This window comes from Pyxicephalus adspersus, chromosome 3, assembly GCF_032062135.1.
Source record: "Pyxicephalus adspersus chromosome 3, UCB_Pads_2.0, whole genome shotgun sequence".
Lineage (NCBI taxonomy): Eukaryota > Metazoa > Chordata > Amphibia > Anura > Pyxicephalidae > Pyxicephalus > Pyxicephalus adspersus.
In genome coordinates, this window is record NC_092860.1 from 126,605,252 (window position 1) to 126,632,545 (window position 27,294).

The 27,294-nt window shown below is 36.7% G+C and overlaps 1 protein-coding gene across 3 annotated transcripts in view; it reads left to right on the forward strand.

The window, feature by feature from the left end:
• Positions 1–826: 826 nt before the first annotated feature.
• RBM47 (RNA binding motif protein 47) overlaps positions 827–27,294 on the forward strand; it is an 80,113-nt gene continuing 53,645 nt past the window's right edge. The window contains exon 1 of one of the 3 annotated variants that reach the window (XM_072406297.1): positions 827–1,298. The gene's annotated coding sequence lies outside the window, so the exon portion shown is untranslated. Of the gene's footprint in view, positions 1,299–3,920; positions 3,994–27,294 lie in introns of those variants that run through there. The other 2 variants (XM_072406293.1, XM_072406294.1) reach the window with 2 other exon arrangements.

The following is a 27,294-nucleotide window of genomic DNA, read 5'->3' on the forward strand; positions in this document are numbered from 1 at the left end:
CAATAGAAGCTTTGACATTTGATGGTTCAGTGATGGGGATGGGTTGTACCTCTCAGGCGCACAGGGCTTAATCTTGACATGTGCAGCATAGAATCCAAGGGATTCTATAGGGACGCATAAGAACAAATAAAAAATTATAACAGGTACTTGCAGATGCTACAAGGTGCATAAAATCAGGCAGAACCAGGTTACTTTAAGACATTCTTCTGAGATTTGCTGTAGTTGATATAGTTCTAGTATAAGCATGTAAGTGAATATAGACCAAAGCAACTTTGCCCTGATTAAGGAAATTCAGTGGACTTTAGTGGGTGATATGATGTCTCATAATCACATATGGGTTGATTTTTGACTTTTCAAAAGCTATTAAAACTTTAACTATTTCATAGGAAAACTTCCTAATGTCCTTCACCTATCCGCCAGATTGTCGAGCTTTGATATTGCCTGAGAAAGTAAAAATGAAGCAGGTGCCTTAAAAAAGAAAAACAAAACTGTCTTTCATCCAAACAGCAAAAGCACTTTCGCCCAGATATTGTAAAGTGGAACACCCCCTCCGAGCTATACGGTGTCTCCGGCTTAGGTGAACCCACATGAATTACAGGGAGCAGGTTTTCTTTTGTAGTAAAGGTATCTGGAGAGGAATGCTGTACTGGCCCATGGCCAGTAAGGGCTCACTGAGCTGGATAAAGTTTCAGTTTGGATGTGCGGGAAGTTGCTTGTGTTAGTTGGGAGTAAGATTCTGGTTTGGTGAGTTTAAGGGCAGGGAGTATACCAGTGAGAGACAGGCTTTTCACTGCAAGTGAGCAGAGTGAAACTGATAAGACAGCCCCAGCCAACCCCTTGTGCGTCTCACTGCGAATATTACTTCATCCTCTCTCTTTCTTTATTTAACTCAAGCAAAGGGGGCATTTTTTAATCCCTGGGAGGGTTTGCATACCTTTAATGTTTTTGTGTCTAGTCAGGACTTTTTTTTCATTAAGAAATATCCTTCTGAGCCTTTATTTAAAATTTTGGAATGTGCAGCTTTTGGCCAGTGAGGATTTGAGATTAGTGAGGACCTGCTAATTGCAAGTTTCTCAGCTGTACATTTTTCCAAAGCTCAGAAAGGGGAAATACTGAGAGAGGGTGAAGCCTGGAGTGAGAAGTCTGAAGGGCTTGGCTGCTATCAGGAGGTGTATGTTGTTCTCTCTCTCCTGAGACATTATAGGAGATGCAATAGCTTTACAGTCACTCTGAGACATCTCGCTTGAGAGCGCTTTGCGGAGCAGAACAGGGAAGCTGGGCCAACTACCAAAAAACAGGTAAGTTTCACATTTTATTAAATGTTTTATACAGCTCAGCTAACTGCTCGATAAGTATGATGACTTTACTCGTCATTTATTGGTTGGTTAAAACAATACTGAAAGTTAAACATTACTTTTGTTTGGTATTGTTTTACAGCTGTTAAAGAGTAACATGAGAATCCTTTACATGCTGTATGTTTATAACTTTTGCTAGACAAGGACACTTTTTATATCTCCCACACTACGCACTATGTACTAGACTCTGACCTTGATTGCCATATGCTTTGATATCTCCAGTAGTTACATAAACAATTACAGAATTTGTTTCCTCAAACCTTATCTAATAAAGTTTAGCAAGGTGCTAAGGTGGCGTGTATTAACCTATGGCAACCAATAGGATTTCGGTATAGTGTAGACAGCCAAAGATTTGTTTTTTTTTTTCACTTAATTCTAATACATTATTAAACATATGTTTGTCTTTTAATTGGATAGAATGTTTATCTTTAGAGAATATGTAGGCTATATTATTGCTTATGTGTTTATAGTGTTATGGGTAGAAAATAGCAAACTCTCAGAATTATTCTCCTCCAGAGTCCACAGGTTGCTATTGTTCTCCGTGTAACATTGATTAATCCTAATCTAGACTCTTAGCACTTTCAGTGACAATCTGGGGGGTACAGAGTTTTAGAATCTGTGACAATCTCTTCTCACAAGAATACAGATCACGAGGTCTGAATCTCAGTTGGTATGAACTGGTTTACTCACCCTTTTTGAAACCTGTCACCAGATCATTTCCTCTTTCTTGTATTATGTGTGGTGTCATCATTTGACAACTTGATCATCTCACTAAAATTGTGAGTCTATGAAAATCCCTTGTAACTGGATAATAATACCTGTCATTCATTATACGTCAAAGGATACTGTTATCTTTAATTGTATAAAATGCTAATCATTGGATTGTAATATATTCTACTCCCCCACCCCTTCCCCATACATCTAACTCAGCACCTGTGTACAAAAGTCTATTCAATTAGCCAGTCCTAAGATATGGTAGTGCCATTGGTTTTCGTGTTCATGTTTTTTTGTTCTCTTTTTGATCCTGCTTGTAACACACTTTTTGTCCTAAAGTGGCAATGCTCCTTCTCTGTATCTATAGAGAAGTAAAACCCCCATGGAGAATTGGTTTGGGTTTATCCTTAGATGTCCCAATACAGACTAGTGATCTTTCTAACATTTATTCTAGTTTCTTCTAAATTGCATTCAGTAAAATTCAGCATTTCTGTTGGTCCTCTGTGGATTGTTCCAGCACCAGTCTGCCCCCTGACGAGAGCTTGATATGGGCATGGGGATGGTAAAGTGGTAACTACCCATTCACCTATCTCCATACCTCTACCAAATATCACAAAATAATATGATTTGTGTGTGAGCCATGCATCTAAAAATATTTCATAGTGGATTGTGGATTAGCATGATTAATCATGACAATGAACTACCATTGTGATTACTACATAAAGCTATCATTTGCGAATAATTGCAGCAATGCATAATTAAAGCGCAAGCGTATAGCAAGCACTATAAAGGTAAAGAACATAGTTTATTTTAGCAATTCACATTCAGTCACACATTTTTAGCTACATGGACCATACAGCTGAAAATCACCCATGTAGTGAGGCTTTCCAGAGAACCATCTGTGTATTCTAAAAGTCTTTTGTTTAGCTACTGTGAGTTTAATATTTTGTATTATACAAGACAGAAATGTGCTCCTGATGGGTTTATTAAGAAATAGATGTTAGTAAATAGCCTCTGGCAACTATTCATTGCATTTTATAGTCTGATTTATAAGTATACTTATAAAATCTGTATGTGAATGGTTTGCTGAGAAAATTGTATCAATAATTTACAATCAATACCAGAAGAGTTGTAACTACATGGATCACAGGACTGAAAATGTAGTTCAGGCATACAGAGAACAGAGGAATATAAACAAAAAAGCTATACCTAATATCTGCATGTTTGTTAAGCTATTAACGTTTGCCGGTTGTCAGGTGGTTATTTAAACATAAAATATAAAAGCAAAATGTACAAACTGGCTTTTCAACGTCTGCCATTGAGGGCTTATTCACACCTGCCCCCAGCTGTTTGTTGAGATAACACACATGTTACTGCAACACACTTTAACACACACTATGTGTGTGTTGCGGTACAACTTATTTTGTTTAGCAGCCCAGCACATCAAGGCAACTCAACACGTGTCCATTGCAGCACACAACAGTGCAATGTATCGAAAATATTAGTGGTTATCTTATACTTTTGACATCTATGGTGCATTGGCAGCTCATTCCTAGATGGCCGGGTGTGATTGGGCCCTTAATGTGATCACTACCTTTTAAAAGTAGCAGGCATAGCCACAATAGAAGTAGTTGGTCATTACTATCCAAATATGGTGATTGCCACAAACAAGTGGTGACTGGATTTTATAAATGGAGAACAAAGAAGTAGCAATTTGTTATTCATTTTGTAGTGAGGTCATTTATACAGTAGCATTAGAGGATAGAATATGTTAGGCTAGCACAGTGCAGATGATTCCATGTATCTGACTGCATTTTAATAGTTCATCTACTCCTGTCTGTTCATTGATAGGTGCTTACTCAGAGAGGTTGACAAGAATTGGAGAAGGCTGTTTGTAAACTTCTTATATGTGTCTATGTGACAGGTAAACTACTGCCAAAACATTTTTTGTTCACTTTTGGTAGAGTTAAGATGGGTTATAACTTGCATTATTTTATTTTGTATTTAGAAAATTTTACTCACTTCTTATGGCCTGAGTTGCCAGGCTTTTGATCCCATTAAATGAAACAAATTGTAAAAATTATTTAAAAAAAATGTGACCAGACAGGTCCTCTATTGCAGAAAGGACAGATGATGTCCCTTCTACAATTAAATAAACATCTGACACAATTTTTTAAATATACTCTCCTGTACCCATTCTGTCACAGGTGCAACCATCTTTTTCCCCCTCTCTTACCTAATCTTGGACCTTCGTGATTGGCCAGGCCCAGCATGACAAATTGGCATGCATGCAGGAGTTCATTCAAATTCCAACATTATATGCCGAGCTGAGCATTGTCTCTTTCCGCAGTAAAGATTTTGCAAGCAGAACTATAGTTCAAGTCTAAAAGACTAAAACAATCTGCTTTATTCAGGTCAAATACAAGTCACAAAGACTTCAACTGCAGTGAATGGTGTCAAACTGATGTCATTGACACAAGCCCAAAGCCTGTCAACAAAGGCCCTTAAACTGGTTACATGTTTTCAACGGGACAGGAAGTCAGAAGAATGTATGGAAACACAGACAGTAAGGGTTATAGCCTATAACAGATTTTTGTTATTGTCACTTTCTCTCACAACAGGGAAACAAAATAACATTGATTGGCTGACAAAAATTCTATCCCTTCCTCGCTTTACTTACCCCTTTTCTAAACTAAGGTACTTTTGAAGTAATATGTAACAATTACAAACTGCCACTCTCCAGTACACAGATATATTTAGGCATTTATTGTCTCTGGTAGTAGACTTTTTTTATTCCAATTTTCATTCCTATTTCCATTCTTTCTTTGGAGGAAATGGAAACAGTGTGGGTTTTCCTTAACCCGTGTGGTGCAGTTGTTATATAGCTTGCAAATGTATATAGAAAATATGAGGTGGTTCTACAGTACTGGTGCTTTGGAATGTAACATCCTGTATACATTCTAACTTTTTAGGTTCCTGACCATAGAAAATGTATGTATTGACCTTTTTATGAGTTAGCTGAAAGTAGAATGGTCAGTGGTGCTTAATGCAACCAGTTCAACTTCTTCCTTTCAGGTCTCAAGGTCGTGGTAGGACATTAAATGGGAGTTGGTTGTTGGCTGTGGATAGCACAAGCCCTGCTCCAGATACGTTTATGAAGCTCACAAAATCTGTAAGAGGATCCAGGCCATCTATTTATATCAGATTCTTCCTTTTCTTTTATTTTCCTCCTCTGAAAAAATGACAGCTGGATTTTTCCATTTGTGTGGGTAACTCAGAGTTCTGCTTTCCAGCAGGGATAATTGCACATATTTGCCTAATCAGAAGAAGACATATTCTTGATTTAATCCACAATATATTTTCTGGATGTGTAGTAAAGTAATATGAAGGTATTGGGCATGTATTCATGCTTTAGTAGTTGTCTAAACTGTTTAGAGATCCCCCTCCAACATCCCATATATGAAAATTTTCCTTTCCTGTAAGAAGATTCACATTTCCTGGTGCTTTTTTATATACAATTTGAATACCAAAATACCACAGTATAGCAGTTACTTTATCCAAGGTTATTTGCTCTAATGAGAACCACTTCAGGCTTCTGACGCAGAATTGAAGAACTATTAAATTCTTTGCAGAATTTATTAGTTCTTCACTTCTGGTTGACAAAGTTCTAAAACCACTTCACTGCAACTGTCTAATATAAACAAAGGATTCTCACTTAAAGTGTACCTGAACTCGGCACTCTTTTAAGATGTCATTGAATTACTTGCTGAGCTAACTAACACTCTGATGTCAACTTTTTCATATCTACAAGGACTAGTAGGTTAAGCTTCAACAAACAAAATACTTTTTAAACTATTTTGAACTACATTCGAACTTGGTCAGCTTCCATAATTACTTTTAGGTTCTCTTTGAGTTAACAATAGTTTATTATATTATATGTGCTAGTTGCTGTTGTCTCTGTTGGCTATTAAGACTTTCTTTTACCCCTCTCTGATTTAGTTTCACTTTATTAAAGTGGCCTGACTTTCCTTGGTCTTGGTAAAACCCCTAAACATGTTTATTTAGGTCAGGGTGGGGGGAGTGAGTACAAAGAACTTCTACTTACCTTATCCCCTTTCTGCAAGCATCTGCCCTACCAGTCCCCTGCAGTCTGTTTTAATGGTGTTCTGTACATTGGTCACTGGCCTTTTCCAGAGCTTGAGTAGTTGATTTCTATTCCTGAAGAATGGCTTTAAGCTAAACCATCACCATTCAATGACCCTGACCATTTTATAGTTCAATTGGTTTTTATTAAAGAAAAAAACAGTATAGCAAACAAAATAGTAATAAACTGTCACACATATACATATACATATCATATTAAAGAAACAGTATAAGGTACAAATGTCAGTGTAAACATCTGATTCAGATTAACAGTAGAGGTCTAAGTAGCAGCGGAACAGAAAAAGGGGAAGAGTTACCAAGCCAGTCAAAATAAAGTCAAACATACAATAAACATAAATTTAGGTTGAAAAACAAATAAAAGAGCGGGAGAGGGATGAGGGGCATAAGGGAAAAGTAAGGAGAAAATACACAATGTAGATTGAAAACAGAGTATATTGACATGTCTATAGGGGGAGATGGTGTCAATCTTTGTTCAAGCTTAAGAGAGGTTCTGTAATGCTCCCAACATGCCTACTGTGTCGTAAATTTACCCATACAATTGTTGTCAAAGGCCCTTAGCTCCTCTATTCTCATGATCTCATCACCCTAAGAATTATAAATGACCTTACTGCCAACTTAAACTGTTTCACATGTGGGTGGAAAAGTAGTGGCAGTGGAATGTCATGATGCTAGGAAAAGTGAGGTTCCAATAATAAAGTGTGTATCTAAAGCTGCGTACACACGGCAAATTTTTCTCGCCCGATAATCGGTATCGGCCAATTATCGGGCGAAAATCTGCCGTGTGTACAGTCGGTCTTCGTCCATCGTCCGACGACCGTCCTGGCGGATCCACGGACGATGGACGACGACCGATCCTAATGAAAGGGAAGGGGAGAGCGCGCAGCAGGGTGCCGCTCCTTCGCTCTCCCCCTCCCCTCTCCATAGAGCATGAACGGTGCTGTATGTACAGCATCGTTCATGCATCGTGCAGTCTTTTCTCGTTGGAAAGGATCGTGAAAGATCCTTTCCAACGAGAAAAATTGCAGGTGTGTACGCAGCTTAATGCAGAGAGGGGTTTGAATGAAGCTTTTATAGCTAATAACTGTTTTGTAGCTTTTCCCTATGACCAAAAACTGTGTCAGTATTAAGTGGCTTCCATTGTATGATGGGTATGCTTGTGCGTTTCACAAGTAGGCACCTGTTCTTGTGTTAAACTTTAGTAATCAGAGAATGGTATCACGCATGTGAATTGTCTGAAATAGAAAGTTGAAGAGCTTTTGACCTTAGTGAACTGGCCCCTAAAATTTCAGTCCCAGTACTCCAAGCCTAACTCTGATAATATATGTTTGTATTTCCTTCCTTTTTTCCATTGCACAAGGGCTAAATTATATTATAGGCAAAGAGGTCAAATGCCTTTTTTAATAAGTGCTGCATCTTTGTGCCTTATCTATTACATGAAGCACAGTGAGGAAATGAAGATCACTGGACCCTGTAGTATCGTACACATGAGCAGTAGAGCAGGGGTGGGAAGTTTACTGAGTCAGGCTCCTAAGACCTTGATCTCCTAAACATTCTAATTTCTGGTATTTCTTTTGTTTGTCCCCAGCTCAATATATATATATATATATATATATATATATATATATAGCCTGGATTAACATCATATGTTTCGCCTTAGGCATGCGTTGACATTAAGTTAAACGTGTTGCACTGATCTGTTTTATACTTTTGGTTCACAGGTTGTTCCATTTTATGTAGCGCACACTTCGGCAGCTTGTTGGTGTGAACTGACCCTTTTGGAAACTATAGATTTTTTTAGTTTGCCATTGTGTCGGGTCAGTGTTGATCAACGCAGATCAATGAAGCTCACATTGTCTAAATAGGTCCACATTGCTCTGTTATTCTTGAAGCCATGTGAGCAAATGTTGTTTCAAGTTCTAAGCCCACTTGGAGTCAAAACTTGATTTTACATTTTGTGATTTACATTATCCAAAGGGCAGGGTGTCACAAAACCTTCAAGTGATGGGGACAGCAACAACAACATTTATTTACTAGTATGTTATGGTTGAACTCTTAGGTTTTCCTGTCCGGGTGACACCTGCGCTCTCTCATTTTTTTTGTAGAGGAACTAAAGGTAATTCTACTCAGTGAGACAACAGCAAAAGCTAATCAAAAGTTTTGATACTTCTCTTATTTTTCAAATAAAAAGCTTTTATTGAAAATAATACATTCTAATCCTGCTATGAAGGTTCTTGTTCAGACACCTACACTTAAACTTTGATGACTGTCTCACTGTCTAAAAATCCTGCTCGGACACTGTGTCACCTGAACCCCTAGTGGAGACAACAACTGGTCATTTCAATAGTTTTGTCACTATTAGGAACCAAGCCCAAAGCCAAAGTTTAAATGACATTCAGTTGATGCTGTGAGTGCACAGTATACACAGTAAATTGGCTGATCATAGACTGGAAGTGGCATAGAGCTGCCATTGTTTTTTGCAAAACTGAGCCTTAGAACTTGTCATATCCTTGCTTCACCGCTGAAATTCAGTCAATACAGTCAATACTGTTTTGTGAAATCTTAGGCAATCTCCTAACATAATCCATTTTTGTAAACGTAGGGCTGATGAATAGGATACAACACCATTCCTAAAATTAAAAAACTACCACTGAAAAACTGGTAAATATTGGACACCTGCTTGGACCACACAATAGCCATAATTCAGATAAAAGTACATATGATAAAAAAAAGTATATTAGAAGTGTCAAATGATGTAAAATAAATGCAGAATTTACTATTTTGTATAATGCCCTCGCTATTATGTTGTGGTCTGGTTTATACCAATATTTCTTTTCCTAGATTGCCTTATTAGAGGCACTGGATTTGTTAGTATTTCCGGCGTTAAATGGGAAAATCTATGAAAAGCTGTTGTTCGTATCACGCAGAGCCTGGTATTGGGAAAAAAAGTAAATGACTGTTCTGTAAAAACTTGACAGATAACGTGGAGTTTGTCCAACTGTAACAGAGAAGAAAATGTTTGTGTAGCAGCTGAGGACCACAGGTTTTTCTTACTAACTAAATCACTAAATAAAAGTTATCAGAACATAGATTACTTAATTTCTATAAAAAAAATTTAAAAAATGACTACATATGTTGAGCCAGAGGAAATGTTGTTTACTGCTGTGCTAGAAAATATTGCTTAATAGACAAACAAAACATATGGAAATGAACTATTCCCTGTTTTGGTAACTTTGCATGACTCTTCAGAGAATTGTGGTACTCTTTTGTCCGTATAGTGTGAATAAATCTATTGCATCGTGCTTCTTAGCGACTTTACTATTAAGGGTATACGTACATTTATTATAAAAAAAATAAAAAACTTGATTTATATGTGTGTGCATGCAATCCTTTTTCTATCATTGCCTCTCATGCTTTGTTGTGGCTACTTTAGTGTATAATTTTTTATGTTTACAGTATTTGATCCTACAATGTAACTGCACCCATAATCTAATTCTATTTTGGGTTTGATTCTCTTGTTGAGTTTTCTGTGCTCTCTGCAAAACCTCACAACGAAATCTTCATGCGCCCTGGCACACCCATGCCCAACTGAAAACTTATATTGTGAGTTTTCAGCACCTTTAGCTTTCGCTGTATGTTACATACCATATATTTTACATTAATCAATAATTTCTGACACAAGCCTGAACTTTCACTGAACTTTGCATGCACATTCACTTGACTGATAAAAGTGAGATATTGGGGCTAATTTATTGAATCTCTCCAAGGCTGGAGAGGATACACTTTCATCAGTGAAGTTATGTGATCCAACAAACCTGCAATGGATTTCTTCAAAGCATTTTACTATTTGTTAGCAAATGTTTTGAATCCTGCACCTGATCCATTTCAGGTTTGCTGGATCTCCCAGCTTCACTGATGAAAGTGTATACTCTCCAGTCTTGGAGAGCTTTAATAAATCAGGCACATTGAGAAAATGTTTTCGGAATCCTGTCAATAGGGTTACAAAGGTCACGTGCTGTTTTGTATCTATAAAAAATTGGAAAGGTCTACAAACATTTCTCCCACTATTCTTCCCAATAAATTATCAAACAGATACAGCAAAACTATTTTAATTGCATTTTCAACAGACCTCTAGGTTTATAATAGAACTTTATTGTTGGGGGTCATGCAATCACTTCCATGATTAAGTCACTGAGTGGAGAAAATGTATTGAGGATGAGAAGCAGGGATCTGGCGGTGCAAAAAATTTTTGGGTAAAAAAAAAAAATTGAATTCATATGAAGTGCAGCTTTCTTAGTTATTTAAAAAATAAGGTGCCAAGTCCAGGCTAAAATCAGACACTGACACTGACATGACACTACCTGACTGCCAAGCATACCCCTCATACAATATAAGGCAAGCAGTGAGGTGAAAATGAGTACATCATATCTCTAATGGACATTTATGAAAAGGTTGGAGGATTTTCTCAGGTTGCGTGTATAGTTCATTGGGCGATATTAAAGTTACTTTCTATTTGTTATAAAGTTTCATTTTGGTTACTGGAATACATAAATGTATTACATTCTGACCATGTGGGGCATTCATAAACGAACTTGACCTTAACTTCAGACAATGAACAAATTTTGTTTTAGCAAATTCTAGGCAGACATATTTGATTTAGTTCTTGTTATTTACAAGAGCCTTACTGTGAAAAAAGACACTAAACAAATATCTACCCAAGTGTAGTACAAAGAAGTAAACAGTCATCTTACTACTTCCAAGCTATACTACATTCATGAAGGATGTGGATTTACCAGGAGCTTTGACTGGATTGTCAGAGCCAGCTCTCATCAGAGTTTTTCCAATCTGTCAGCATTGCAGCTTTGTACAGCTACAATGTATTTTGGACATAATCCAACAGGATATATTGACTTTCTTTGCCTTACCTTACAAAACCTACAACCGACTGAGATGCTAGGTATGATGATAAAGACTACATCATTCCCTTGACTACTGATGCATTTGCATTCAGAAAATATAATCTAGAGCCAAGAAACCCATTCCAATATAGAAACAGTCGATGCTCGCAGAAGAAGGCATAATAACGCAGTCTCAATAAACAGACTGCTTTCAAAATGCAGTAGATTGTCTCCATTGAGTGCCAAAAGGCATCATGCTGGGGAGACTGCTGGAGAAAAGTTCTGCATAACAAAGTTCCCAGAAACATCCCCCACCATAGTATATCTTATTTCCTGGTAAATCCAATGTAATTGCTGATCTGGAAAAAGCTACTAGATGATCCAAGAAAATGATAAACATACTCTCAAGTGCCATTTACTGCATGCAAGTTCCTCAAAAGGTGTGGTAGGTAGAGGTTTTTCAGATTTATATGTTGCAGGGCCACCATGGCAGGTTCTAAGGTATTTACAATACTTAAACTAACACTTTTGGCACAGGCACATTTACACATGGCAAATGCAGCTATGATCATAAATAAATCATTTAAAGAACAAAACATCTAGTATTTTCCAACATTCTATGCATTTTCCATTCTTGGATACAACCGTGTATTTTACCCTAATAGAATGACAAACTGAATAATATTTGGTTTATTAGGGCATGAAGGAGCTGGGCTTCATATATGTATGTGTATATCCACATACATATATGATGTAAATGTATGTGTGGTACAGCAAATAATGCACCAGGCTGCAAATACGTAAAGAATATTAATGATAATAATAAAGTAAAATGCTGGTAAAATTACATTTTATTATGTAAAATGATTAAAATGAAAAGAATATGTTACACAATACAAAATAGTATGGGCCTTGAAGCATTGTGGGGGTTTACTATATATACTAATGCCATCTGTACTTTCATATACTATCATATACTATACTATCATATGTACAGAATTGCCAATAGGTTATACAAACTGGTATACACACTTTCATGAAATTCAATACATTGCTTAAACTAGAGCATGGTTGGTTTTCAATGCAGCCTTGTCATGAGAACACATTTAATTCAGGGACTAACTTTTTATGCATTACTACATGTATCTGCTGTAAATTGGACACAATCATGCAGTGTGACATCCATGGGGAAATAGCCACAATTACACCAAACTGTAGTGGGCTCCTCAGGAAGCATTGTTTCAGTGCCTATTGTCTGAATTTCATTGCTCACTTTTGTAGTTTGGGTCTGCCAAAAAATCATTGCCAAGGACATTTTTGCTGACCAGTAAATAAATTGTATATTGTTTAGGACTTTGATCCTAAACAATCAAAGTTTTCACATTGTTTTTTTACACCCTATTCAATGCAACTTATAACATCCACATGAAAGATTTAATAGCAACAGTTCAGTTCAGAGATTGATATTATCTCATCCTCATGTGTCAGTACTTTGTAGAACCATCTTTTGCTGTAATTACAGCATTGAGTATGTTTGAATACTTCTTCAGAAACTTTTTATGTCTAGCCTGTGCAATATTTGCCTGCTTTTCTTTACAGAAGGTTTAAAGCTCAGTCATATTGGGAGGTGATTGTTGGTGGACTTCAATCTTCAAATCATTCCACAGATTTTCAATGGGGTTCAAGTATGAGCACTAAGTAGTCAATGTAAGGACATTTTTTCTTCTCCTTTAGCCGCTGTGTGCTTTAAATCATTGTCTTTTCGGACAGTGAACATTTTTCCCATTGACAACTTTTTTTAAACTTTGGCCACAGTTGGGTATTGTTATTAGCTCTGCTTATAGCTATGAAAATAGCTATAAGTCAATTCCCTTTTGTGTTGTGGTAACCCACATTACTATATTGCATGTCAACAGGCAGGTATTTTTGTAATGCAGCTCTAAAGTGCACAATCCATAGCACACCACCGTTCACAGATGTGTATGTTCTGTGTGTTGGGATGTCAAAATTAGGCTTATTCAGAATATATTTTCAGCTTTATTGCCATGTGCATCCATGCACAAAAATTATGCACTAATTCACGTGCAAAAATCAAATCCTTTGGTGTTTCCCCTCTTATTTGATGCATTTATTGTTCACATCATGACTAAAGAAGTAGAAAATATTGTTATGCTGTGAAAAATTACATAGCATAACTGTACCATTTTTTTAGGACTGATTACTTTAATTTTTTGCTGTATAAGTTGGTCTTATTTGTTGCAACATGCTTTCAAGTCTGTGTCAAGGTCACCTTGTCAGAACAATATAGCTGGTAGTTCTGTTAAGCTTTGCAATATTTGTCCAGCATCCAGCTTTTTCTTAAAAATGATGTGTCACTTTAGAAAAGTTCATACAAAATTGTTTGTCTTTCCTGGGAGGAGACACATTTTTATGTATTTATTGATTTGATTCGAGAAAAGTAAAGCAAAGTGTAGTTGCTTCACATAACAACGAATGATTTTCCAAACTAAACCCTGGTAAAGGTAATAAATCTGTTTTTGCTCTTTTGTACCTATTTAGGAATCCCAATATTTATGTAATATAAGTATATTGTACATGATTTACTGAAATTAGAAATGGAGAGCTGAAGTATTGAGTGTATATGACTAGAAGTCAAAAATACAAACATGTTCAACAAACCTATTGCATACAATACCAAGTTATCCCTACCTAGTGTAAGTCTACGTATACACGTCCAATTATTCTCGTCCGATAAACGACTCAGGGCAGATATCGGACAAGAATCTGGCGTGTGTACAGTGCCCGTTGTCCATCGTCTGAATGACGGACCTAGCGGATTCACGGACAACGAATGATCGTAATGGAAGTGAAGGGGGAGAGTGCACAGCAGGGTGCCCCTCCGTTGTTCTCCGTTGTTCAGAATAAAAATTCTGGTGAGAACACAGTTTGTATTGTCCAAGACTTTAGGAAACCTTCTCCCCCTGTGTTATAAGAGAGGAGAGTGTTCTGTAGCCCAACAAGAAAACGCTAACACCTCCCACAACATATTAGGGCTATTACATGGGGACATTTCCTCTTCTGGGTGGATCTGAAATGATTATGAAGGGTGTTTCTATCCCTAAAGCATTATTTGGTGCACCTTTATATTGCCTGAATGTTATCTGAATTTTCTAAAATAAACAAACATGGACATGTTGTGCATACTGGTACAATTAACAGTTATATTTCCACTATAACATAATAGCTCATTTATATTTATCATAAGATGGAAAGACAATTAGTACAACTTTCATGTAACTGTCACATTCCTTCTTTATTCGTTGTTTAACTCAGAACAAAACAGCAAGGTGTGCTGTACAGACTGCAGACAAGTCTGGTGGAGAATTTGCAATAAAAAAAAAATGTGACTTGGAATTTCCGTTGTGTTGTGTTGTGTAAAACTTGGTTGTATATAGGCTTACAAAATGCTCACAAGTACATAAAATTGTAACTAATCTGCGTTCATCTTTCTGTAACCTGATTTTAGTAAAATTTAATTGATTGCCATGGGTTACTGTGCATTGAGATTCAGGTTCTGCTCATCAATGATTATAAGTAGTCTGTAGTGTACATGGCCACACATGTAGGAGTAGTTGGGGAGGTTAATTGCCCTTAAACTCTTCATATAGTGTCTGAAAAGCCATGCAAAAGCCTGTAAAAATTAAAACAGAAAAAAGACAGAAACTATGTTAAATAAACCACTACAAGTTGCAGTTATTTGTTGCCAATATTTTTTTGTCTAACTAATATTTGTACTGCATGCCTTTTCCTTTAGTACTACCTAATACAACACACATTAATGCATGTTACATATGTTGGCACACTGCAGAGCCATTCTTGAAAATAGCACCCTGCATTAACCCAATACAACGCCAACATACTACTATATAAGAAAAATCAGAAAAAAAGTAATCTGTGCTCCTGCTTTGGCAGAATGTTCACTTTAATGACTTACCTTGTTGCATGAGATGTAATGCACTGGAACATACAGGGATAAATCCCTGCAAACCCTGCGATGACAAATATATGCGGCCTGTTATTGACGACTTATGTTTCTAAAAATGCAAGTTGCCTGGCTGTTATGCTGATGTATTGGCTTATGCGCTTTAGAGACCCAGAATAAGTATGCAGATGAGGAGGTCACATAGGTTTTCTTTAACACCTAACAATTAGATCTCATTATACAAAAGTTTATACAGTAAAAGATCATTTCTAATCGGTTGTTATGGGTTACTGCACATCAAAACTTTTCTCTGCTGCATTGTGCCAGAAATGATTCTCCCACATGCCATGATGGTTATGCTTAGCACATTAAATGAGCTAATCAAGCAGCATTATAAAACATTTTGTGGGTAAATTGTGAAACAATTTTTCAAAGTGTAATTGCCCTTTAAATAAGCAAGGTCCTAGTAATGGCTTTTTCAAAGTGAATTTTTTGCTCTGGGAAAGCCCACTTGACAATTATCAGGTAGCATGAATATCTTTTTGTTTTGGTATTTCTTTAATAGCTGGGTTTTGAGTACACCTAGACCTTGCCAAGATCAGGGCCATCTTCTCAGTATCATACTCTGTACAATGTGAGCTTTGTGTTTTTAAGACAGGAGGGTTCAGTGACACACTGAAGTCAATGGAGCGCTGAGATCTCCTTATTAACCCTTTGCTTTACAACCCGAACCGTGCATAGTTTCCAAGCAGTGGGCCATTTTCTTGAATTTCGTGTCTGCTTCAACCCAAATGACCCCGTTTAGTGTTGCTGGGAGGAATGCACGGGCTGAGTTCAGCTCTGAGTCAAGAGTTCCCAAAACAAAAAATAGTTTTTCAGTCCCAAGCCTTGTAATTTAAGAAACTATGTGGGCAGAATGATTTAAAAAGTTCAAGTGAGTGATAAGCAGCTGATTTATCATTGCTAAGATGCAATCTTGTGATTGATAAAAAATTAAGTACTTGCATTTTGTTTGTGGTGTGATCTCACTTTGTGCATTATTTTTCCTGCGTATGTCAGTGCTGGTAATGTCCCTGAAATAGATCACCAACATCTTGTGTTACACAAAAAAAGACAGGCATTCATCCCGCATTTTTCATGCACTAAATGCCATTTTTCAAAAACACAACACACACACTGATGCAACATTTGTGGAAGCTTGCATTTTCATTTTGCCAGGAACAGTATTTATTCCAGCAAAGAACTTTGGCTGCTTTCTTTTTTTTTATATCCCTGCCAATAAGACTTTTAAAGTGTATCTAACCCCAAAACAAGAATGTAATATATTGCATTTTACCAGCTGCATATGGTGCATATTTTTTATTTTTCAGGCAGGCTAAAATCATTTTAACCGGATACAGATAAAATCTGAAGATAAAGCCAGAAATGCAGTGTTCTTGTTACTTCCTGTAAGTGTCCCAAAAATATTTATCTAGATCCATCAATCCACCTAGTAATGGAGATAGGCAGAGACAGATTTGTTTGTAATTCAGTCCAGCGGTCGCCAACCAGTGGTCCACGAGAAAATTTTGGTCCGTGGCTCTAGACGGTGACCCCGGTCAGAAGTAGGACCCTGCTTGGGGTGGGGTGCGCCGGCCAGAGCCCCAGACCACATCTCCTGTACGGATTGTAGGCTCAGGGCAGTGGACGGGTTGTGTCTGGCAGGCTCAGAACTGTGATGGGAGAGTGGGCGGGTTCTGGCATTATGACGTCACTCTGGGGAAGTTACTTTCCCTTTGAGTGACACATGGCTCCCCAAGCATGCACGGTCCGGAGTCCATGCATTTAGTGGTCCTGAGGCCTGAAAAGGTGACTACTGGTCCAGTCTGTTTGACATCCATGGCCCCCTTCCTATATACAGTGGTGAAAAGAAGAGAGAAGAAGGAACAGGAAGTGTGTTATTTGTATGACCACCAGGTGAAAGGGGGCAGCACTGTGCATCACAGGTTAGCACTCAAGCCTTTGCAGCACTAGATCCTACGTTTGAATCTCAGCCAGGACACTATCTGCATGGTGTATGCAGCTTGTCCCCGTGTTTGCGTGCGTTTGCTCCCACATTCCAAAAACATGCAGTTAGGTCAAAATTGACCTTAGACTACATTAACGACATATGACTATGGTAGGGACATTAGATTGTGAGCCCCTTTGAGGGACAGTTAGTGACATGACTATAGACTTTGTAAAGCACTGCGTAATATGTGGGCACTATATACAGCAAATACTTCTTTCCCTCACTGTAAATACTGAGTAAAAATAATAATAAAGCTGAACTCCAGACAGAAATGTCATCGAGTTTGGAACTATCAAGTACTCCCTAATTCACGATCACATATCAGTCCACATTTTTGTTTAGTCCTGAAATCTGCCATCTGTGCACATAATAGGCAGAGTCCTATTTTTCCAGTTGGCATGCAGAGTTCTGAACATGTCTGCTATAGAATGAATTATAATTTCCTTCCCTGTGCCAAAAAAGGAACACACCAGTATACAGGCTAAAAAGATGTAATGTTAACCAGCAGTTTATATGTATGGAAATACTATGAATGGATTTTATATTAAAGTGTTCACAATAAAAGACTGATGGAACAGAATTTCAAATCTTTTCACATGACCAATGATAAACACAAACTGTATGAAACAAACTTTTAGAACATGTATAACATTGTCAGGATCTTTAAAACTGGTTGTATTCTGTATTAATAATCAATAATCGAGCTGTCAGTAAATCCATCAAACAGGTACAGACATTTCATATATTAACACAGCTCAGATATAAAGCTGAAGAACAAGATCACATACATGTAGATTGATTATCTGATACAATGGTTTTATTAATTATGGTTTATTAGGTTATTTAGGGCTATCAATTTGTGATAAATATACATTCTTTGCAGATTGTATATATTTATATGCCCCTGTTCGCGGCATTCGCCCTCAGTGCCATATGTGATACATAGAGACGTTTCTATCCCCTGTGGAAACAAAACACCTAAAAGTGACACTTGTAATCCCCAGAACACTGGATTAAATAAGAATACCATGTTCAAGTAAACAACATTCCAGGACAGAATCCTTCATTACAAGATTGAGTCTTGATGTCACACAGTGTAATCAGATCACACCTATCCTTGGGAGCTTTCACTGCCTTCTATACAGGAGCTGTAAAATATAGGTGTTTTCTCCTGTCATTGTCCCCTTTGTCAGGCTGAAATGTATATTTTAATGCCTCGTGAGAAAATACACAAATAAAGGACGGACAATTGTTCCGGTTTCAGAATTATATCTTGAAAACTTCAGCTTTGTAAACTGCCAGCACGAGGAGTGTCTGTAAATTGATAACAGTGTAAACCCATGTGTAATACAAAATGTTTCTAATATATTTCACATAATAAATCCTGTGCATTTGTGCTTGTAAATGGAGTTAGATGCAGACCTGAATATTCATTTGTCTACCCTGGACAGGTGAATTGTGACTACTGACTCTGCTCCTTTATTACCAATTTAGTTATGTGATTTTCTTACAGGTAAGATTACCAGACTTCAGAGTTTAATAATCAAGAAAATGAAGCTGCATGGTTCCTAATCTACAAGGAATCTTGACACTACCACTTGTGGATCCTACACCCACTTGCTATATTTTCCTACATACAGTTCTGTATTTAAGGATCATGTTGGTGCTTTAGGTTCTATACATTTTTATTTTCTGGTTGTTGGAGGAAAAAAATTGGAAAAAATGCACTTGTAGTAGAACATGCAATATATAGTCCAGCAAATAAGAACCTCCAAAGTAAATGGAGAACGTTGTGCAAAGTTTAACAAAGCTACAATCTTCCTGTCCGCATACCATTGTACCCCCATACTCTATTAAGAGTATGAAAGGTCCTCTTACAGTCTGCAAAATAAATTATATGTCACCATTTACTACAGTTTTTGTAGCAGATGCCTCCCATACCAATGACTATTAACAGGATAACATTACCCAAATCAACATTTTAATACATAGTTTATTAGTTCTTAGATGTGGTGGACACATTATTTTCTATTTTTAGGAACTCTTTATTTTCAATTGGTGATCCTGCAAGTAGAATACACCTGTCCTGCGGTGTCTATTCTCACATCACTGTGGAGGCAGAAGTACTGTCCCCATAGCATTTTCCTCTGATTTGTACTACAGACTCATCTTACTCTCCAAAAGCAAATGCAGCCACCACCACAGGACTTATTAGCTGCAAAATATTGAATGTTTGTTCCTTGGTTTAGATATGCTTTACCTCCAGACCCAGAGGCCATCCTCTTCTACTCATGGACTGGAAGGTGCCCTAGTTGTGTTCCACTAGGACCCCCTATTTAATGTAGAGCGGTGCTTAATATGTTGGCGCTATATAAAACCTGTTTAATATTAATATAAAAATATTAATAATAACCATGACTACTCCATGAGTATAGCAGAAGGGGATGGCCAGTACCTTCAAGGGCAATGCATTCTCTGCTACATTTGCACCAAAATAATATTTTCTGGTATTCCCCTATATGCAGTGAGATATAGATGTAGCAAGGGGCAACTTGAAATCTTTACAACAGCAGTTTTTTGGGAAACCTATTATAGTAATTATTTTTAAGCCTTTAAATATGGGCCTGAATTAGAACTAAAACTGCTCAACTCACCATGTTGACCATGTTCAGCTGCAGGGCAGTGCCATCTTCCTTTCCTCCCAGAGACTCTCGAGTCACCTTGATTGGCTGTGCTGGGATGACACTTATCCATCCCTAAAACAAGCCAGGATTGCCTGCGCAGGCACAGTTTAGCTTTTTTCATATTTCACCAACACAGTCTAGCAGGTAAGACAAGGTTTTGCGGAAGGGACATCTCCTGTTCCTTTCTGCAATAACCACCTGCCTGCTTCTTAATTTTGTAAGGTGGGACTTCTAGGGAGTTCTAGATATCTGAAATTATTGTGATAGCTACTTTAGAAAAAGATAATCAAATCGTATCAATACATTGGATGATAACTGTTGGCTTTTATTTATTTTAGGCCCAATTATGTCCCCCTTTACATGATGTGGACATTTCTGAAAACTGGTAGGCAGGAGAAACTAACATCACTTATGGGAACATAATTTACTTTGATCTTCTAATCGGTTCTAGAAATTTGTCAGAGCTGCTTTTTAAAAACACATATATTTAGGTATGTCTCTTCCTGATATTTGTATGAATGTCCAATTAGGATATTAGATTTACACGTAACACGTATCACATAACTGAGATTGCTGCCTTACAAAGAAAAACTAAACCAGTGTTGTACACCCCTGCATGGCACAGAAGGGCAAATATCTTATGAGGAGATTGACAAAGAAAGTTAAATGAAATGATTTTTAATCACTTGATCCTTGTCACACCACTCGAGTGCTATGCAGTAATACACTAAGGAATTTCCACAAAGTAAAGTTTAGGGACTTAACTTTTTCACTGCCTGGGTGGTCCACATTTTATGTTGTCTGTGTTACTTCTAAAATTACAGGCAAATTATTATTTTTTATACTGGTTTTGATGAACTAGACATCCTTAGAACTGGTGGGTTACTTATGATCCCTATCCAAACTTTATCCACATCGTTTAGGTTTTCTCAATCTTATTCCAGTGATAGTTATATCAAATAAACTCCAGGCAATGAATGGTACATATTTTACATTGAAACCCGTTAAAGTGATACAGCCTCTCCATTGTGGGTATTTAATTCTGCATTAATTTCATGCAACTGGTTGGTTTGGCTGGTAAATTCCCAAGGTTGCTGATCTTCTTATGTTGTGACCTATATCTGAACCTGATAAAGTGCACAAAAATGTATTTACCCATGAATACTTGTGTTTGAGCAACACAAACTTCAGCCCTAATTTAAGCAAAATAAAAAACATATGCAGGTCATAGTAATGCATCTATTCTTTTAAAGACCCTGCAATCGTTGTGCTGAAAACACATGCCATTTTTGTGGACTGAATGGTGTCAGCCTTGTCCAGGGTCTTTTGTTAACCCACAAAACACTCCTCTCAGATCTGTACAACAATAATGGTAATCTTTATTAATAACATGAAGGGCTATATGAGATAACACAGGAAGTATGCAGAAAACACGAGAGGAGACATATGAATCCCTATTTAATTTACAGCGCTGCGTAATATGTTGGCGCTGTATAAATCCTGTTTATTATTATTAATATTAATAATAATAATACTTTTTATAATGAGAAGGCTAAAACAAGCCATTTAACATGCACATTTATAAGTAACTTTGTATCAGAGATTATTACTTCACTTTATATATTGTGAGTGGCTACTGAAGCTTGAAGCTGTGACACAGATCTTTCTGGTTGTATGACCTGGTTCTTAGTGTTCTTTAGATTCCAAGAACCTTTTAGAGGTTGTAGGGAGGGAGGATTTACAATGCAGAATTATATAACAGGAGCTCATAAACACTGGACAACCTGATTCATTTAACTGCACTGAATTGTAGAAAACTGAAATTATAGCAAGCCATAGTACACATTGCAATTTTACCATAGGCACATATTTATAGTGAGAGCTCTTCATTATCTTCTTGGATGACTAGGGGTGACTGTAATAGGCCAGGCCTTACCATGCAGTGGCTGATTTTTGGCCCTTTTGGGACTAATATATTTTATGGCAGTGCTTGCTGTTATATGCTGAGATTTAAAAAAAAATGGATAGAATTGGAGAAAATAGATGGTTGTGACCTCCAAAATAAGATTATCCATCAGTTCTAATTTTTTTTTCAAACCCATGTGAATTGCATTAAGGAAGCCCATTCATTTTACTAGGCTCGCAATGCAAGAAAAAAAAACCTGCACTAGTTTTAACAATGCAGCTCATCACAACCCACAAAGCATTCACATCTGTCACTGAGTTGCTATATAACACAGATGTGTTAGGGTTGGCTATATGAGCACTGAGGTGCCATTTAGAATGAATGACAATGTACTGCTAAAATATTATATTGCTCATATAGTGTAACTATACACTATTATAATGTGCATTAAAACAAGGATTTCGCCCTTTGTTACTATAATGCCAACTAGAAAATTCATCCTATAGTGCACCCGTTTCCAAACTATGGGTAATAAACTTTAAATAAATACCTTTAAAACAGTAGTATTTTAGTTGGGTTTCTAACAACTTGGAAAAAATTGTTGGATGATCACATTAGAAGCTGACAGACTATTTACATCTGCTCTTCCAAAAATGCAGTCAGAGTTTTGAGTGATTCTGATGTACAACATTTGATTTTTTTTCTCATACCTCCAGTATTCCAATATTAATATTGCATTCCCAAAATATGCGGTTATGATAATTGGCTTTCACCCAAAATGACTTTAGATTGTAATATTGATATATGATGATGGTAGGGACATTAGATTTGTGATCATCTTTGAGGGACAGCTAGTAACATGACAATGGGCTTTGTGAAGAGATGAGTAATATGTTGGCGCTATATAAATACAAATTATTATAAATTTTATTATATAAACAGTACAGTCGTAATGATCTTCAAGTCGGCAAATTTCTATTTGATGACTTTTATTATTTTTTTGTGTCTAGAAATGTTGGGGATAGTTGATTTCAACTTTAAGGTTTCCATTAAAGCTTGATCTGAGCCAATAACTGTTATCACTGTATATTCATTTGTTGCTATCTGCAATGAGGAAATGCAGTAAAAATATTCTGAATTGGTACAAAGTTGAAGCCTCGGCAGAAAGCTGTGAGGTCTGGGAGAGGGAGTGTAGTTTTACTGGGAACGAATACATGCTTACAAAAGAAACAGGTTTTTCAAAATGCTGGTGAGGCCTATGTGTTTGCCAAGTAATATAGATTGCACAATGTCTTTGCACACACAAGGACACGTTGCATTTGAACAGATTGTCTTTCAGTTTGAAACTCCAAGAAAAAAATATATGCTACTTATATTTAACAATTTCACTAAATATTATATCAACATAAATATAATTGCTATATTTAAGTTCAGTAAACCCGTATTTCATACTGTGAGTCTTACCTAACTGCAAGGCAGTGTACCAGACAACCTTAGGTACCTGCTGTTACTTTGCCAGCATTCCACTGTCATTGAAAATGCCACCAAAGCAACCGGCAAATGTGATGAAAGGTAAAACTTTTATAGGTATAAGCTATAACATAAGCATGGAGTGCTGAAATGTGGGAGTGTCACATGTTGCCTCATACCAGCATGTTTCGGTATAAGTTGGAAAGGAATGCAACAAGGTAAAGGCAGTCTTCTCTGCATACTGACAGAGAACTGAAACTTTATTAAGAGCATTAAACTAAACCTGCCAGCCATTTTGGGTATATAAAAGTCATACTTAAATAAAAGCAGAACTCTAGGCAAAATAAAAAAAATTTAGCCCATTAAAAGAAAAAAAAATAGATCTTGTAGTTATTACTTTAAGTCCAGAGCTTTCCTCTGCAGTTCTTATTTTCCACCACAAGATGGCCTCAGTCTAATAGTCAGCATCTTTCAACACACTTCATTTGGGCCCAGTTTTTCCTAGGCTGTGAATGGATAGTGGAAACGACATAGTGATTGGCTCTTCTCTGTGTCATCTTGCCCACATGCACCCTTTGCTGCCTTTTTTTCACACATTTGGGCAATGCTAAACAGGAATTGCAAAAGAATACCATGTCCAGTTCAGCTGCTTTCACTGCTTTCGCTTAAAAATGTATACTTTAATTTTATGTGAAGAGTTACAGAGCAGCATTCATTTTTCTATATCTGAGTTTAGTTTGGGTATAAAAAACCCCTCTGAACACCTAGAGGTAGCTGTTTACCAATGATAATAGAAAATACATCACAGTGATGTTTCTGTGGCCGTACTTTTGTTCTGTCGGTTTCTTTGTTGAAAATGGCTAACAGGTGCATTTAATAAGTAACACATTACACCAACAAAAAGCCTTGGTAAACGTGACAATTTTCACTTCTAAACTGAACACAGGTTTGATAAAATGATTAGCCTGCCTGAGAACCTAAAATGTATTTACATCCAATTTATTTGATCCTTGATCACACATAAACTGGAATTATTAGAAATGTTATTACATATTGATTGAAAGAGTCATGTTGTGTGAACAATCAAGCAAATTAGGTTGGAAACTTTGACAATGTATAGAAATTGCTAATTTTGTTAACCATATCCAAACGTAACCTGGCCTGGGTCCTCGGGGTGAGCACATCCCTTGTAGATCTACTGTGGTAGCCAATCAGAAACCTACAGTGTATTACATCCTTGGTTGACCACTACTACAAATTAGACAAAGAGAAGAAAAATTCATTGATTCATTTTTTTTAATTCTGGTTGCAACTACACAAATTGGTTCCAGATACAAACATTATCCATAATGAGGCAGAATTTTTACCATTCCATACGCAGTCCTCACAAGCTGTGACTCTGTTAAACTTGGAATGTATTTTGAAATATAAATTGATTGTATGCTCATTTGCATAACTATTTCCGAAAATTGATTCAGATTTTTTTCTATTAGAAGATAATTGATTTATTTTTATTCTGCACACCTTTGTTTTCAGGACACATGCCAAATCTACAATACTTAATTAGGAGATGCTTGGCGTACTGCATTTTAATGTTTTGATGTTTGAATACTATGAGCACTTTTGTTCCTGCTGTCTATATGCATGAAGGGCAAATTTGCCACTTGATGAAATCTCATAATGATTTTACTAGCAAAGCCTGCACAAAAAGCTATACAATACAAGACAACCACTGATTAGCTGCATTAGATAACCAATTTTTACTGTTAATGCCAAGTTACTGGATCAATACCATCTACTTGCTGGTGTTCATTTTTATTTTACATATATTGTAACTGAAAACTGGCTGATTATGTAAACTCATTTGGTAATCCTCTTACATTTATACTTTTACAAACAGTGGCTTGTTCACATAAGAACTTGGTACAATCACATGCAGTAAATATCCGAAACCCTAATAAACCATGTTTTGTATTTGAGTACAATGATGGTACAGGTTGTTTAGGATAACCATATACCCAAAGAAAGATAATAGATGTTAGTTGTTACTAGGTAGAAGATGAGCTGACTACATGTAATTGGTTTCTAAGGATTAGTGCATGCTCATTATGCTGTAAATAGCATCAAAGGGAATATTTAATATAAAGGTGCAAATAGGCATTACTCATGCACAAATTATTACAACACACACACATACAGACACATATATATATATATATATATATATATATACACACACACACAAAGTACCCATATTTACACCCAATACACAAAGTACTCATATATACACCCAACTCGACTTAAAATACCTAATATACTGCTAACGCTACCTAAAATACCCATATTTATTCCTAACTCTACCCAAAATACCCTTTATAAAAGTTGTGGTCAGTTGAAAAGTTTTCAGCAGAGATGTCACTTTTGGATTACCACCATTACTGTTAAAAATGGTAATCAACACATTTATGAAGTGGCGGTTGTCAATTTAGACTTCACAAGGAAGCATTTACCACTTTGAAAGTGGAGAATGCCATAGGCCATAAAGGTACTTTTGAGGGTTGAATCCAGCTAACAAAATTGGCAAATTCGCTATTCAAGTAAGTGGAACTCCTGTTTATGTTTGTAGTATTGCCATCATTTTCTGTTCGTCATAGGATTAAATGGATTGCTCTTAAAAAACAAAGAAGTGGTAATGTATTATCTGATCGCCACTTCTTTATAAATAATTCTTATAAGAAGAACTTTGGCTACATACACATTTGCAATAATTGTCTTTGGAAAGGATTGTGAAAGCCAAACAACTGCACTATGCATGAATGAGTGCTGTACATACAGCGTTGTTTTGCTCTATGGAGAGGGGAGACCGACACAGCTGCACCCCGCTGTGTTCTCTCCCCTTCACTTTCATTACGATCGTTCCTCGTCCGTGGATTTGCTAGGACAGTTGTTCGGACAATGGGCTCTGCACACACACCAGATTCTCATCTGATATCAGCCCTGAGACGATTATCAGACAAGAACCATCTGACATGTGTACGTAGCCTTAATCTATGATGACACGTGATAAATACTTTATTATTAGCGTAAAATGCATTCAAACAAGTTATCTGATGCAGTCATACAGAAAGATTATATTGGGGTTTTGTTGCTTAAATGTTGTTGCTGTTGTTGAGCTGTGTCACTCATGAATGTGTATGAACATGTGAATCTATTTTTAGAGCCTGATTTCTGTCTGGACCAAGTTTCCCTGAACATGTTATATTGCTAATGTTTTCTGTTTTGGTATTTTTTTTAATTAATTTTTATTATATAAATGAATAGGACTATTTTAGTTGTACATTTTATAATTGTTTTTACATAAAATAACACAGGCAGTCATTGCATTAGTGTTTCTCTTGTTATCGCAGAATGTGGAAAAGATTTCCAAGTTGTAGAGACCCTTTATAGTCTGATCCTGTTCCTGTTTTTATAAGCCAGCACAGACAGTTCCTGGTGACTATGAATATATGACAGATGATCCTGTCATGTGACAGGTCCAGGGTCATGTGACATACCTGCCAATCATTACTCATACAGCTAGATCCTAGCTAGATAATAAAGCTGCACTATATGAGCTATGGAAAGTCCCTCTCAGTTTATACAGATACTGGATAAAAGGTACAATTTATTATAACCTGTATTATATTCTTTCTTTTGTAATAATGTCATTTTAGTGGTGTCTGTTTGCTTGGCCAAAACTTTGCTGCCAAGGTTACTTCTATCTCTATTCATCATAGTTACATAGTAGCTGTAATTCATAATATTAATACTGTAGTGAACAGAATTAATATTATGAATATTGAGACGCCCGTCCAGGGAAGGGTTGTATGACCCGGTGATAATCTGGTTGTGTATGGACAGGCAACATTTGCAGCAAATGAGTGTAAATCAGTAGATAGTTTGGTCACAGGAAAATCTTTCTGCAGTTTCTTTAGTATTAGAATCTGATTCTGCCCAGTGTAAACACCAAAGCCAAATCGGATGATAACTGTGTGGTGTAGAGGTATGTACAAAGTATTAATTTGTATTATTATA